The following is a 13198-nucleotide window of genomic DNA, read 5'->3' on the forward strand; positions in this document are numbered from 1 at the left end:
TTTACACCAATACCACACCAGGAATGGGGATCATTAGCGTCATCATGCGTTGTGTTCGTCAAAAGGCTCTAGAATATTTAGTTGCCGGTAGATCTGTTCGGGATTTAGTTGTTGAGCGAACCTTGTATTGCAACGGAGATTTGTTAGTGAACGTGTTATCCCTGTGTAACAGTGTAAATAATTACTTTCTTTTATTTGTTAAATTCTGTTAAACTTGGGACTCCAACCAATATTTTATATTTTATTCTGAAGGTCCACGGCGGAAGTTTGTGTTTGAAAGTTCAGAAGCAACCAAGCTTACGTTGTGGTAAGTCGCCGTTCTGTCCGCTTGTAAATAAAGTTCACTTATAAATGCAAACCATGTAAAGAACGATGTTTAAAATATAGCATAACATGTAAAATCTAATGTTACATGTTGTAAGGCGTTTTGTTGGTTTGTGTGTGATGTTTGAGGAGTTCTTGAGCACGAGGTTTATGTGACATGTGCGCGCTAATGCGGGCCTCCTCTTTTATAGTTGTGTGTTGTCCCATGTTGCAGGTATGTTCACTTAATGTTTAGTTTGTAAATACCACTATACGATCACTTAATGTTTTTTGTTGTAAATACCACTATACGATCATTTGAAGTTTGTGTTTGAAAGTTCAGAAGCAACCAAGCTTACGTTGTGTTCGAACGGACTATGGCTGAATATATATATATATATATATATATATATATATATATATATATGTGTGAACACTGGTTGTGTGTTGTCCCATGTTGCAGCTAATAAACCAGTCCAGTGCTCAACCCAACCTGTCTCCGTGGGTTCAATTAAGAAGCAGAAGAGCTGCAGTGTACCCAAGGTCACATCTGCTCTATAAGGTGTCCGGCCGCCATCCCCTATTCACGTGGTTTTGTGTATTGGAGAACCTGCTCAGCAAGCTGCAGTCTGCAACTTCTGCGGGAGGCATGTAAGTATACAAAAAATATTCTCTATAAGCTTCATTGGTTGACTGGCTAACTACTAGTTAAAACGAGCAGTGTTGGTATGGAAACGGTGGTGCTATTGTGTTTTCTCTGCAACAAGTTCTAGCTTGTTGCAGAAAGGTGTTTCGCCCAGAGTTGGTGTCGAGCCGCCTCAAAGGTTAGCCTTGTTTCGCTTGAAGAGTTGTAACCACGTCTTGTAAACAAGCTTAAAGAGTAGGACATGGATCTGCATATCATTTTGTGGTGGCGTACAAAAATATGATAATTGTTCCCTAATAGTCAGCATGTTCAAATAATTTATCTGGAGGGATATCGATTGCATATGCCTCTCTCGTTTAAACTCACCTTCAAACTTTTGGAGTGGGCTGAGGGGGCATGTTTCAAGACCTCTGCCATCAGAAGCTCCACCTCCTTCTCTTCCAGCCCCGGCTTCCATTTCATGATCGCCTCTGTAATTAGATTGAATTTGTGATCAAAAGTTAGGCATGTCACCAACACTCAGGGGGCACATTCTCAAAAAGGTTTTTTCCTGAAATCTATTCATCTCTGGAGGATATTTTTGTGTGATAGTAAGTTGGAACTTGTTGCTTTGTGATTTCATTCATTAAAAATGAATGGGATTGTATGGATTCAGATTAAGTACACAGCTAATACATTTTGGTCTGTATAATAGAAAGAAAACTGATCAACTGTGAGGACAATAAAGATATAATTTTTTTTAAATAATTTTTTCTGCAATGATGCAAACCAAAATACGACAGTATAATTCATACACGTGTATATTAGTTATGCACTTCTTGCATCTGAATCCAGACAATTATGCAATATAGCATGAGTGAGAGTGGGGTTGGTAATGGATAGAACAACACCGGTGTTGTTCTGCCGTAGCCACGAGGACTTATACAACAACTCCACTGTCAGCTAATTCACTTTAAATTGTATTAAAATGTCAGAGGGGGGATGTCCGAGTGTTAGTGAAGACCCCCTGTGGCTCATGGACTGTATAACATAGTTGTGATGCAACAGGAGATATGTCTGAACAGTCTTTACACTTAGCCTCTATCTGTACCAGCTGCATGCCTCTGTCAATTGTAACTGCATGATGTGTACAGATGTATGATGTCAAAATGACTTGCACTATTTTAATTCCCCATCAGGTACTGTTGCATTTCAGCAAAAGCACAAGGGTGAAAGTCTTTGGTCCCCTTCAACTCCTGAGCAACAACAGCAGGTAATACATAAAAAATATACCAATGATAAAGGGCTTTCTGTTGAAGAAAGTACACTCAATATATGAATAAATAGATGTGATGCACTGAAAGCATTCCATTAACAACACATCCTACAATACAAAGACAAAAAAGCAGCCAGCTTGTCACGGTACCAAGGTCAGTGATAATGAGGATAGGGATGGGCATTCGATTAAATTGACCACACTGACCACTTTTGTAACTGCCATATATACAATACACTCGGATTGCATGATAGGAATATATATATTCCGATTAGAAATCGAATCGGATCAGAAGTGTCCATGTAAACGCGGCTAATCTAAATATAATTCTCTGATCGGAATAGAATTCCATGTGGAATAGAATAGGTGGTGTAGTCGGCTATAATCGACATCTATACACTTATTCCGATTAGTTTGGGGTGGGTGCGGCTACTTTTTAACTTGGAGAGATGGCATCAGCAGTTGCAGTAGTTCGCAATTGGTCCGTCTGTATTTCTCTGCTGAACAACAATACGAATGGTAATTGTAAAAAGACACACCGTGTGAAGATATTTTTTAGCATTAGTTTTATCGATGAAAAATGTACGTCATCGACGAAATTCTTAATGATCAATTAGTCGATCGTCGATTAATCATGCCCATCCCTAAATGAGGAGTCTTTGGAAGAAACGGATCACATCAGCTAAAAGGTGTAGAAAAATAGCTGAAACAGCTAAATAGATTTGTTTGCACATATTTAGACTTACGTTTGATGGTACTGCCCACTGCTGTGCCAAGCAGTGGCATCTTCCCCTTCTTTCCCCTAAGGCTGTAGCTGCTCCAAACAAAGTTTGAGGCCACAGAGCGCAACACCCTCCTCACACACTCCCCAGGATTGGACCCCCCAACTAGGCTCAGATGGGAAATCTAAGGAAATCAAACAACCATGGTTAAGGCAAGTATTTGCATTGTATTTTTCATGTGGTGTTGGTGGTGTTTTCTTTTGAGGGGGGCGAACCAAATTAAGGTATTTGAAGATGGACTGCTCATCTCTAACTACTTAGCTAACAACAGGGAACTAAAGATGAAAAAAACTCAATGGCAGGGCCATGTGGCACACTTGGTGGCATGTGTACAATATAGCCTAAAGTCACTTCACCATTATTCGTACATTTACCATTTTTTTTGTGAAATCTCTATTTTTAAGGTGCTCCTCGAGTTCCTGTAGTTCGGCCTGAGTTTGCGCCTGCAGTAACTCGACACTAGCTTCCCCAGGGTCCCCATGTCGATTTGCCCGTAGCAATAATAGAGCCTCTCTCTGATTCTGCTCAACAGTCTCAAGCCTTCGGAGCAGAACCTCCAATGTCGCTGTAAAAAAAATATGTTGAGATCAGAGGAGTGTATTTAGTAGTATTTGGTGTCATTTGCATACAGTGCAATACAGTTCAATACATGTATTACCGTTGATATTCTTTGCCCAGATTGGTATGGTTTCTCTCTCTCTTCGGTCACCTAAGTAATGTGTATAAAGCATAATGTGTAGGGTTAGTATAGACAGATGACTGTCATAACCTGTTGATAAGAGTTACTAGTTTGGTTTTAACCACCCTCTCCACCCGCCACTTTACCGTCCCCAGTAGAGATAGGCAATGGCGTTTCAAATGAAGACGCAATCGAATCATCTGCAGGAAGTACAAAATAATAATTCAATGTTTTTTTTTTGGTTTCAAACTCTTTGTTGTCTTGGCTCATAGAATTACTGTTATGTCATCATCATTCGTCATCATTACCATACATAACTTTACCATCATTTTCTGTAAAAACGTCTCTTGCCGGTGAAGGAGGGGAGTAATCTACAGAAAGAACAAGATAAGAATTTAGGTTATGTGTTTTTGTTTCGAAACATAGTGTCTTCTTGACTTCTATGCAATTATTTGTATTTGTTTTTAACCATCATTCCCTTGCAAAACTCTACCGTCATCAGTCACAGGGGGTGAAGATATTTGTAGTGCGCTACGCCGTGGAATGGGGGATTCTATCTGGGGTGGAGGAGGAAGGGAAGTCCTGAAATAGGGACCTTGTCCTGCCTTTTTCCCATTTCGTTTCTTTGTTTTCTTTTCACCTGAACAGAATTATATTAGCCGAAAGTAAATAACAGTGTTACATGTTTACACATTGTTTAGAATTGCTGCTTGCACTTTTAACACTAAGTTAATACAGTACACAAGGATGTGCAGATATACCGGTGTGAATAAATTTTTGGGGTTTGACTATGATGCGCCTCCCTGTGTCCTCATTTCCTGTCTCCACACAGGACTTTGTCTCCGCCCTCTTGTTCCTCCTGACGGCCTGATCCCAATCATCTAAACAGTCAGGTGGGCCAAAACAATTAGAAATTACACTCTTTTAAATGTGTTGCATGTCACCACTTGTTATTTGTCGCCCATTAACACACCTGTTGAGGAAAATATTTTTATTGGCCTTTTTAGCCAGGTTTTAGGATCGGGCAAATCTTTGTCCTTTGCCCTCTGTGTGGGCTTGTGGAGTGGCCAGTAGCTGCATGTCTTCTGAAATGGAAAACAAAATAGTTTTGCAGAACTTGCATAGAATTTTTGAAATGATTGACATAAAGGTTTTTCGCATGTACTTACATCTCCCTCTTTATAATCCAATTACTGGCCACTATGCCAACAGTCCTTTCCCCCAAAAATTCGACGATGCTATACATTCTGTAATCAAGAACAGAGAGGTTAATTTAATACAGTAAAGAATAATTGTGTCTGTACAAGAAATTGCAATGATAATACACTGAGCAAAATACAACATACTGCAATGTCATGAAGAATGGCCATGAAGAGGATTTTTTCCCCCACAGGAATCTTGATTGCCTTTCTTTTCAGGTTGTCATTTTGGATCCATCTCAAAACGGTGTCATTGTTCTTGTACTTCAGTACTCCGATTAATGTGGAGTCACAAGGGACACTGAAAAGTGGTTCTGGGTGGTGGTATACACGGCAAAGCTGGCTTCCGTCCCTCTCCTCTATGACCTCGCAGCATTCGCGGCGATTCAAAATAAAAGAAGAATTGGACCTCTGCCTACCATGCTCCATTGACTGTCCAGCGCATTCCTCAAGCCTTTTCACCACTTGTGACAGGGGGCATCTTCCACTCCTTACCATCCTCTTTATTTTCTTGAGACAATTTTCAAATTTAAAAGCGCTACAATTGTCCCATTCTCCAAAGGTCACGGCATCCTCCACAATGTGCAACATTGAGTGCACGTTGTAGACCAGAAACTGGTTACCATAAAGTTCTCGGCCTCTCTCAACAAAGAATCGGAGGAGATCAGCAGCATATCTCCAGTGTTGCTCGACCAATGCTGGACTTACAAGTATGTTCATTGCCACACTGAATGTCATGAAGTGGCTGAAAAATTCATCTTTAAGGACCCCCTTCAGCACAATCTTTCCTGTATATAACATAAACTGCCTATGTTCCGTTGCCTTCCATCTCTCAAGCTCTTTAAGATCTCACGGTTTGCGAGCGAAGCTGGAAGGGATGTGTGGACGGAGGTTGGTGAGCCTGCTGCTGACCTCTATTTGGGTTGCTGACATCTTCAGGCCCTTCACTCCTCTGCACCACATGAAGAGAAGCCTCTTCATGACACCCAAGCATGCCTGGTGCATGTAATCGATGGGAAATGCACTGATCATGTTTATGGGTAAATCCAAAAGCGGGGTGCTGCCATGATGATGCTCGCCCTGTGTCTGTTGGCGGAAGGAGTCGTCACTACGAGCCACCACCTCTGTGTCTTGGTAAGTAACCTTCTCATACCACTCACCCCTCTGCACACACCGGTCACACCCATAATAGCCTGTGCAAAGTTTAACATTCTTCACAAAGGCCTTTGCAGGAGCATCGCACACAAAACATAGAATGTTGAATTTATTGTTTTGTTCCTATGTTGCAGGCCACTGGACAGGAGGTTGTTGACATCCATCACCATGTCTTCCAGGAATTCCAGATTCTGTGGTTTCGAACCTCCACAAGTAAGGGTGATAGGGAAGACTGACACTGGTTTTAAATGGACAGCACAAAGGATGGGCCACATTGTTCTTCCTGAGCTCTTAAACAGAGGTAGCCCATCTACGTTGAAGGAAAGGTCAACACAGTCGGGGACCTGGTCTGCTGGGTATCTCAATAGAGTCTGTTGCAATTTGTCCTTGATAGGAAAATAGACATACTCCATACCAGACTTTGATGTGATCCTGACCTCCCTTGGTGTCTTCAGGAGTGTCCTGGTGGTGGAAGGCAGGTCAGTGTGCCCGTGACCTCTCAAAACTTTCAAAAGGTCATCAACAGCATTGTGTTTCACCTGAAACTGGCAAGCCCAGCTAGCGAGGTCAGATGCGAGCGATGCCGGACGCTGGTCGGACGCCTCCAGGTCATCCCCAAAAACCTCTTCCTCCTCATCATCAGAGGGATCAACATCCATCCAGTCATGGAGGTCATCCTCCAAAGCAGAACGATCCTCAAATGACTCATCCAAGTCCAAGGAGTTGTCCATGTCACCAACAGGCGCAAGAACACCGGATGGACTGCTGGACAAGCTGGCATCAGCCACATGGTGTTCTGTGACACAAACACTGGCAGTGCTTTCAGCTATCCTATTCATCACTTGTTTAGCAGATCTCCATGAACGGAGGTACTGCCTTGCCCGTAACTGTTTTTTCCTCACTCATCCTGTTAAATAAAATGTTTCACATTTTAACGTGTGATTGAGGTTTCAATACAATCTAGCCATAAACTGTCTTATAGCAGGCTTCAGACCAAAGATTTGTGATGCAAATGCGAGCTTCAGACCAAAGATTAGCGATGAAAATACATGCAACAGGGTTCACACCCATGCAACTTCTATCAACATCACCACCGTTTCCATAACGACACCTTTACTATACCACTTGTTTTTACTAACTAGCTTGCTGGTCACGTTAACCAATAAAGCTGCAGCATACTTGGAATACTTGTTACGCGACTGATGTTTTGCAAACAGTAGCGTTCCTTACGCAAAGTGGATAATTATTTTCTCCTACTCTCCTAATAATATCGTGAAGCCTCTGCTGGCCTTGACTGACGTGAGTGGCAAGACGTCATCAGCACTGAAGTAAAAGTGTTCTAAAACCAACTGTCTTATGACGACTTGCAACGTTCAATTCACACTGCTGCAACTTCTATCTACAACGGTTTGTTACGTTGCATTGTGAATCTTTGTTCTGAATTGGCTTTTCAAGGCTGACAAGGCTTTATACACATACCTGACAAGAATGAGGTCAACGGGGACTGGAGGGAATGATCTATGATGCAAAAAGAAATGCATAGGAAATTAATGTAATTGTGTTAAACTTTTAAACAGTACAGTTCATGATACATATACAGTGTGAAACAGTACAGGACTAGGCCTAGGTTTTGTGCAGGTAAAGAAGAAGATGGGAATTTGTAAATTCATCTTAAATCAAAACTGAAAGGTCCTACAAAACATTGGGGTTTAAACACAGGTGGTTTAATGGCACCATATTCTGGATTTGCATGACCTTTGTATTGCAATTGCAAATTGCATCTCTAGTTCAGGATTACTATTATTAGCCTATTAGTGATTGGTGGATTTCTTTAAAATTGACTGACAACAAGTGATCTCTGGTCGATTTTTATTTCATTTTTTAGAACTTGACGTCACACAAGCGTCAATCGAGTACTCGTTCATATTTCCTCCTAGACTGGGTATGATATTTTTTCGTAGGATAAGTCCCGGATTCTCGCCTCTGATTGGCTAGAAGGGCTCTCCTTTAAATCGTGTTTCGATTAGTCCTAGATGTTTGCGGGAGTTTATGGTAAGGATTAGGGGTTAACCCATTTGAACTACGCCAGTTGATCGCGCCTCTTGTGCTGATTGAAGAAATTGACGGCAGCCTCCCCAGACCGACGCGCAATCTATGATTGCCAGGCTAATTTCCTCCTATTCCCGCCAACACTTCACGGTGGGGACCCAGACCTACTGATACGTGGTCGTTTTCGCTTGAAATCCTCAATAAGGTAAATTAAGATTACCATTGGTGGCATTTAGTCTGCAGAGAGAGGGACACATAGCTAACCAAATGCTTATGAACTTCTTGCAGTTTGGTACAACACCTTCTGCCAACTGCTACCTAGATTTCGCTACCTACTTCGGCGCATGCGCATGACATGCGTAACATTGTAAAATACATACTATACCCCTGAAATCTCCAATAAGACATTTTAATACAGCATACAATTATGCTCCCCATATTCTTATGTGTCAGTTAGCGTATGTTAGCGTATTTCATCTGTAGACCAACTGCCTCTATCAAACGATGCTCCCACTACAGAATCACGTTATTGTACACCACTAACCCCATGTATACTGTAAGAATATGGGATGATAATTTGATACTGTATTATTATAACGTCTTTATTGGAGATTTCAGGGGTACTGTATGTGTATTTTACACCAATACCACAACGCGGAATCAATAGCGTAATCATGCGCATGCGCAGAACAGACCAGGAAGCACAATATGATAGAAGAAATTGGTAGAACACCCTGCTTGACGGAGTAAAAGAAGACATGGCGAGGAACGGAAAGCTACGGTATGTAGATATCATTTGCTTAGACAAAGCTGTTTTTTCGCCGCCTTGTGGTACTAGCACTACCATTGCAAGCTCGTGCAACAGCCCTATAGTTAAAACAATAAATGCAACGTTACGACTGCACGCGACATAGGCGAGTGCCTCTGCCTCTTTGTTGTTTCCCGCCCGATTTCGTCGATATTAGCAAGTTGTGGTCATTGCACATCCAAAAGGCAAGCCAAATTAATGCCATCTTAAAACTTAAAAGCCCGTTAAATCAAATTTACCCTGAATGACAGGATAAATGTGACATCAAGTTACAGAGGGCTACAGCTGGCTCACAATGGCATTTTATAGCAATGCCGATAGCCCCATCGGCCTGTTAAGTTGGCTAAGTAGCCTGCTAAAGTTTACACTATTCTTGCTGTCTTCATCATACTTCGTGGTGTTGACTTAAACAATTACTACACTTGAGTATTAAGTGTAATTTGCCTCTGCCTATAAACACATATCATTTGAGTAACATTAGTGTATAACTAGCTAGTTCATTAGCTATTAGCACCGCCCAGCTAACGCCTGGGTATCGTTGTCATGGTAGTACTATAGCTAATTTAAGATTTAGCGAATGTCATCGTTATCAGAATGGTCTATACTACTAACATTAAAAATATAAACATTGGAAATAATAGCTACTTCAAATTAACTTACCTTACCTAATAATTCTAGTAATAATATATTTTCGAAATTCTTCTGTATTCTTCTGTATTCTATCTCTTTTCTCTCCTGTCTCAAAACCCACAAAGACAAATTTGGAAGTACAGGGTATTTAACCGTCTTTATTGCACGAGACCTCTAACTTTGGAAGTACTGGGTTTAACTGTCTTTATCGCACGAGACCTTTAATGCCTGGTTCTATAAACGCCATCACATTCGCGGGGGCAGTATGGCCCCCTTGCCAGCGGTACTTTTTGCACAACTCATAATTTGTTGTGTAATCTACGGCTGTTCTAACAGCAATACAAAATCATCACTTAGTTTTTATGGCATACCAACCAACAGTGAGTAAACGGAAGGGACAGAACCTGAGGATTTGAGCCAGCGTTTCAACCTTGTTTCTGTTCCAGTGTTCCTTTTGCGTCACGTTGTGTGATGATATAATATACAAACCCAAGTAGGCCTATTTGGGTTTATAATACAGTAGGCCTATATAATAAATGATGGGTCCTTCAGATGAGATTTAAAAGTATTGAGATATATATGGTATATTGTGGAAAAAATATCCTCATCGCACAGCCCTACCAACGTGTGCCCTTCTGTGGATTAATTGGTTGTAAAACAGGGAACGAAAAAGCTTGAACTGATAGCAAGATCCAGTATGAAATTAAAGTTTTAATTTCAGACATGTTAGATATCAGCCTTTAAGGCATTCTGTTATTCAATTTCATTTAGTTCAATTCAACCACACAGAATAGACCATCATATTGCAATGTACTGTGTAAATGCAAAAAAAAAAAATACAATTATTAAAATAAAACGTTGACATTGAGATTCTTATTTCATGGTGTCATAAATTATAACAATAGAATTACAACAAAACAACAAACTGTAAAAGAAAGTGTGGAAATGGCGCCATCGAAAATCTTTTTTTCTTTTTTATATTTTAAAGCAAAATAAGATTTAGGTAAGCATAGACATCGAAAAGGAAAGCTTGCATTAACAATGTTTGGTCTCCTCTTTGCCAAGTATTGCAGAGGGCAGCATGGCCATTACTTGGTCCCTTCTCACATCTTGTGCAGCTGTGAGCTACAGGCATAAAATCAAGACCGATTTGGTCAAACTCAGTAAACTAGACACCATTGTTCTTGTATAGCTGTCCTCACACACTTTTTCATTTCGCTTGATATGTTATTCAACTGCTGTGTGTGTGTGTGTGTGTGTGTGTGTGTGTGTTTGAACAGAAAGTATTAAATTAGTACCTTTTTTCTTTTTCCAGGGACCGAACTGAAGACGCTGGGATCCACCATTTAAGAGACATCCGGAATCAACAGGACATCTTCACAACCCTGACTCGGCAGCGACAGTTGAGCCAGCCTCTCTGCAGCTTAAGGACAACTTCAGCTTGATCGAAAACTGGGGTGCAATTCGTATAATAATAGGATAAAAACACCAGATTTGGTGTTTTAAGGTTTATTAGTCTGAGGTTTAATTAATGTATCAAAGCAACACAGCACTCGTGATCGTGGGGTGGCTATCTGGGCCACTCGACATCAGAACCTTGAGTTTGCAGCCTCAACAAAACACCCGTGATTATATCATTGCCCAACCCCACTCTCACTCGCACAATTTCAAATTGCATTGATGACCTTATTTCAGCCTTGGTTACCGAATACTAAGATTAAACTCAGGTTGATTGTCAGTTCAGTCTTATCCTGTGGGTCAGGCACTGCTGTTATTTTCTTGTAACTTAAAATTGCACTAGACAGCATTAATATTAGTTTGGATTGGATTCTGATTAGCAGTCACTGCTTTAGCTATACTCTCCACCTCAGCCTCTCCACGGCCTTTATGCTCAGTCCTGGTTGACCAATGTAAACCTTCAATGTGGTTTGTTCACTTGAATCCGTGAAACGCATGAATTGTACTTCAAATGTTTTGTTAATAGAAAGAATTGTCGTGATTTGGTCCCTGTATATGCATTTGAAATAAATGATTCATCAATTCAGTATCTGAATATATTTCATTTCTATTTTTCAACAGGGTCAGAGTTTGTGGAAATGAGAATTGTTATGTAGTTCTGGATGGTCAACATAGTTGAGCACAAATATTTGTTGTGGGAATTGAGTCATCACTAAGTAGTAAATAGACAATAAAAGTGGTGACATTTTCTGATTTAACCTAATATTTGTGTTGGACACAAACAGCCAGTGTAATTCTGAAGTTTGATATCACGGTAAGTAAATGACCACACCACTACGTAGCCGTGACATTACTTGCATTACCAAGTGGCAACGTTAGCAAATGACCACACCACTACGTCACGGCAACGTTATTAACAGTACCAAGCGGCAACGTTAACAAATGACCACACCACTATGTTGTGGCAACGTCACTCACGCTACAAATGGGCAACGTTAGCAAATGACCACACCACTACGTCGCGGCAACGTCACTCACGCTACCAAGTGGCAACGTTAGCAAATGACCACACCACTACGTCGCGGCAACGTTATTAACAGTACCAAGTGGCAACGTTAGCAAATGACCACACCACTACGTTGTGGCAACGTCACTCACGCTACCAAGTGGCAACGTTAGCAAAATTACCAAGCCACTACGTCGCGGCAATGTTATTTGTTTACTTTATGGCAACTTCCTGTAGGCAACGTCATGGCGATGTTGCCACAACGTTGCCAGGAGGTAATGTTGCCATGACCAAATGGCAACGTATAGGCAACGTTGCCGTATGGTCGTGTGTTAGCTGGGTGTGGTGTAGAACAAAATAAAAAGAAAACAAAGTGCTTGCATGATATCGAGTTCCTGAACCCACGTGACCACCGGTGTTCGGAACGCCATTTTGTCAGTAAAATCAAGCGCCGCCCTTAAAGAGCTTCCTTAAAATGACCCGGCGCCGAAGCTTTCAAGCCATCGGAGTACTCATCTCACTTTAATTCGCATGACATCGAGCTCTATAGGCAAAAATTAAATAGGTTAAATATTACCGACCCATACAATGCCCCCGGGGTGCTTTTCAAAAGCATCTCCGCTGAAGAAGACGTCCCAGATCTGCAGTATCCGGATAGATATAACTACCTTCAGAGCAGCCACAAAGACAGACGTCAGAAAGCCTGCAGTGTCTCTAGTAAGACAAATATGCTACCCAAAAGTCCCATAGTTTCACCAGTGAGGCTACCAGGTATTCATGAGCATAGAAGGATTAGGGTAAAACAGGGCATGCAGTGTGTAACTGCTCCTGTGTGTAAAATGGTCATTTCCAGATGGTGTACAATCAAATGAATGTGAAGTAGGTACAATAACAGGGAGGGTAAATCCAGGAAGTACTATTCTTAAAAGCAGGAGTGTTAAACCAAGTAGGTAGTATCCTTTTGAAAGAGCAGGGCGGTACCAATGTGGGGTGGCATTACTATTGTCCAAAACTAATGTTATTGTTGTTTTCTTCAGTTGGGGATGTCAACACGAGGACTTGGCAAGGAAATACTATGAAATGCGTCATCGCCTCTCACACACGAATGTCATGGTAGGAACAGCTGGATTCAGGATTTCACCCCTGCATTGGGGCCTCACCTGATGGATACGTTTCCTGTAGCTGCTGTGGTTCAGGTGTCATAGAAATTAAGTGCCCATTTTCTGCA

The 13198-nt window shown here is 41.3% G+C and overlaps 1 long non-coding RNA gene across 1 annotated transcript; it reads right to left on the reverse strand.

Moving 5' to 3' along the window:
- Positions 1-4847: 4847 nt before the first annotated feature.
- On the reverse strand, positions 4848-12304 carry LOC130380345 (uncharacterized). The gene is made up of 3 exons (XR_008895277.1): positions 10805-12304; positions 7499-7537; positions 4848-4912 (listed from the first exon to the last, which is right to left on the reverse strand). It is a non-coding gene; the product is annotated as an uncharacterized LOC130380345 (long non-coding RNA).
- Between the last annotated feature and the right edge of the window lie 894 nt (positions 12305-13198).

This window comes from Gadus chalcogrammus, chromosome 4 (assembly GCF_026213295.1).
Source record: "Gadus chalcogrammus isolate NIFS_2021 chromosome 4, NIFS_Gcha_1.0, whole genome shotgun sequence".
NCBI classification, from domain to species: Eukaryota; Metazoa; Chordata; class Actinopteri; order Gadiformes; family Gadidae; genus Gadus; species Gadus chalcogrammus.